Source organism: Brassica oleracea, chromosome C9 (assembly GCF_000695525.1).
Source record: "Brassica oleracea var. oleracea cultivar TO1000 chromosome C9, BOL, whole genome shotgun sequence".
NCBI lineage: Eukaryota > Viridiplantae > Streptophyta > Magnoliopsida > Brassicales > Brassicaceae > Brassica > Brassica oleracea.
The window spans coordinates 8,620,805-8,624,382 of NC_027756.1; the positions used below are offsets into that span (position 1 = coordinate 8,620,805).

At 37.2% G+C, this 3,578-nt stretch overlaps 1 pseudogene; it reads right to left on the reverse strand.

The window, feature by feature from the left end:
• Positions 1-1,817: 1,817 nt before the first annotated feature.
• LOC106314257 lies at positions 1,818-3,329 on the reverse strand (annotated as a pseudogene).
• Between the last annotated feature and the right edge of the window lie 249 nt (positions 3,330-3,578).

The following is a 3,578-nucleotide window of genomic DNA, read 5'->3' on the forward strand; positions in this document are numbered from 1 at the left end:
ACCATCACCCTCACTGTTACCCTCAATTTACAATGTTATAAATATGCAATTTTCTTAAATATGCATTTTTTTAAGTTTTTGTCACAAAAATAGACTTAAAAAAAAATAACAAATAACCCTGTTTATTTTGAAAATTTTAATATTAATTTTTTTTTTCTAAATTAAAAACCATATCCCCAAAACCTCGTCCATTAACTCTAAACCCAAAATTTATAGTAGTTTACCCTATAGTAAAAATATATAATATTAATATATTTTTACCCTTTATAAATTATATAAATGTTCATTACATATACATTTATGATTTGTTATGAAATGTTTATTGCTATATATAGATGTGCAGTACTATATTACATATATTCACTATCTCCCTCTTACTTATAGCCACTCACTTGTATTCACTCTCTCATCCTCGTTCTAACCTTCATCGTCACCTCATCCTCACACCTCACCCCCCCCCCCCCCCCCCCCCCCCCCCTCTCACTTTCACTATCGCCTCACCCCTCTCACTCTCATCCTCATTATCACTATCATCCTCTCCGCTCTAACTCTCACCAGCTTTCATCATGTAACCATCACCTTCACTATTATTATCATTCTATTTATAATATATTTTGACTTACATACAAAATAATGCTCAATTTTAAAGTTTTTACCGGTATTGTTCAAATCTTCAAAGTTCTCTCTTTGACATTGTATTTATCAAATGATATCAAATTATCTCTCTCTCAATTATATTCACTTTTTATTTTTGAGTCAATTTTGTCAAAATCCTAAAAGAATCTACTAATTAGCAAAATACCCAAGAGCAGATTTGCATGGGGGAAGTAGAGAAACGAAATAACTAAACTACTCTTACATTGCATAGAGGGATTTTAAAGATAATTGGCAGTTTTCCTAATAATTAGGCTAATTATAATCTCCCCGCCCCAAGTACATAACACGGGATAAATAATTTTGGCCAATCAGAGTTGCTCGCAGATTCATCTGTAGCTTTCATCTTTCTTGGTTTCTCCACCACGATTGCATAACTCCCTTCAGCGTTTGATACAAACTTTGCCGTGTACTCCAAGTCCCATCCTCCAACCACTATATCCCATGTTATAGTTGCTCATCCCTGTGATATCATAATTCACAACACACACACGTTTCATCATCAAATCATTTAAGTGACATAGTATATGTAAAAGGCTTAGTGGTCGGTTACTTGTTGTGTTAGCCAGTCGGTTTGTTTTTGTGAAGGCTAAACAGTGTAGTAACAGCCTAACGAATCTTGAAAGATAGCAGTATCTATTTTATCTTTTCTCGGGACGGTTAAAACGGGAGTTTAGCAATGTGTCTGGTCGTTTTGGTTTGCTAAATTTACTTGTAACCATTGTTGTAATGAAGTGGCTGTCTTCGTTGGTCGGTTACTAAGTGTGTTAGCCTGATAGTTTGTTTTTGTTAAGGCTAAACATTTTAGTAATCAAACTTGGATGATAGCAGTATGTTTAATCTTTTATCGGGACTGTTAAAAAAGAGAGTTTAGCAAGGGGTCTAGTTGTTTTGGTTTGTTAACTCCACTTGTAACAGAGAATCAGTTCAAAAACAAAACTCCACTTGTAACAGTTAAATATATATCGATCCCCTAGAGGGAAATCAGAACATAGATAGACTGGAGCTCTGATCAAATAGGATTGAATGAATGTAGAAGCAACAGTGGAAGGAGCAAATACGAGACCCTTCCCTAAATAAGATCATCTAGTGCTAATAAAGAACGAAAAGAGTGAAGAAAATGATTCCATTACTAAGGTAAAATATGATCATATATTCTCCTTATTGTCAATATATATAAAATGTCATTGTCTAAACCAACTCGATTGCCCAATACAGATGACACTAGAGCTGAGACAAGATGGGAACCATATCAGGCCATGGCTTAGGCAATGCAACAAGAGGCTCAACCTTAGCCATTTCCACACTAAACGCAGGCGTCATGTCTATATCTCCTTTATCTACCTTCTCCCACTCGAAACACTGAACCAATGCCCCAACAGCAAGCGCCACCGTCCTCATTCCAAATCCAGCTCCATGACACGCTCTCCTCCCTACTCCAAACAGAAAGAACCTATAACCATCTCTATCGCCAAGAAACCCTTCAAATATCTCAGGTTTGAAAACTTCCGCGTCTTCCCAAAGCTCATCGTCCCTGTGAACAGCCCAAGCATTCGCGAACAGCGTTGTGTTTTCCGGAATCTCGTAGTTGCCTAAGTTGAATCGAAACCGATGAGCAGTGAGGAAGCAAGAGTGGACCTGAAGGGTATAGCCTAAGCGTCTCATTGATGACACACCGAAGATAAGTTAAGCTCAAGAGATCTGATTCATGTATAACCCCTTTGTGCTTAACGTTAGATCTGGTTTCTTCTCTGAGCTTCTCGAGTTTATCAGGATGGTTCAGTAAAGCCGACATTGCCCATTCCATTGCCATCGGTTAAGTATCAGTTCCTGCGTTGAACATTAGCACTACGAATGCTTTTATGACATCATCTGAGTAGAACTCTGGTTCTGTTTCTTTAAGGCGCAAGAACTTCTCCACCACCGAACCTGTGGAATCAAATTTCTTCATTCGAACATCGTCAACGAGACGTTAAAGATACTCGTCTCTCATCCTCTGCATCTCGAAAATTTTTTGGGAGAGAAAGTGGCGTGTGAGATACAAAGCCGCTTAAAAGATATCGTAATATAATTTGCCTTGTAAACATCGAAACTAATAATCGAGCAGCAGCAGGGATATAATGGTCAAAAAAGTTTAAAAATCTGAGATAAAACCCTAAATGGGTATAGAGCTAAATAGGCTATAATCTTTGTATAGGGAGTGCAAATACTCTTTATTTTTATCCTCATTCTCATCCTTATCCTTACCCTCTCACTCTCACTCCGCCCCCCACCTTCAAATTTACTCTTATTCTCACTTTCACCCTCACATTCACTTTCACTCACACTTTCACCCTTACCCTCACTCAAACTTACATGGTGTACTTATTAAAACTTAGCTTATACTCTGTTTTTATAAGTTATATTTCATCGGTTCTTTCCCAGTTCCATCTCTTGTGTTGGTCTTATCTGATGGTTAAGCAGCCTGGTAGGTTCTGACCATTATCGCTGGTGGTCAAACCGCTGCTACCAAACGTGTGGCTTTCGAGTGCTATAAAAATCTATTTTAAAGTATATTATTTAGTTTGAATCGGTCAAGTAATAATAATCTTACTCTTTGATCTTTTGGTGAAAATGTGGAATGAATCTATATTACAACGAGGAAGTTTTGCTCTCTCCTAAAATGTACACGTCATCATTTGCTTAAGTTTGTGGGTCCCATGTTCATTAGTTTGGTCATTAAATCTCCGCAAGTCTCTTATTAAGTACATATGATTAACTTTCGGTTTTTGCTTCAAGTCTCATAAGGAAATGTTTGGTATATGACCAAACTCTGCGTTTTATGTGTTAGTAGATAAGGTTTACGTTCTTCTTCTTCTTCTTCGACCCTTCAACTGAGCCGTCTCTGCTGTTTGTCTTAACCTAAATCTGCAAAATCACGATTT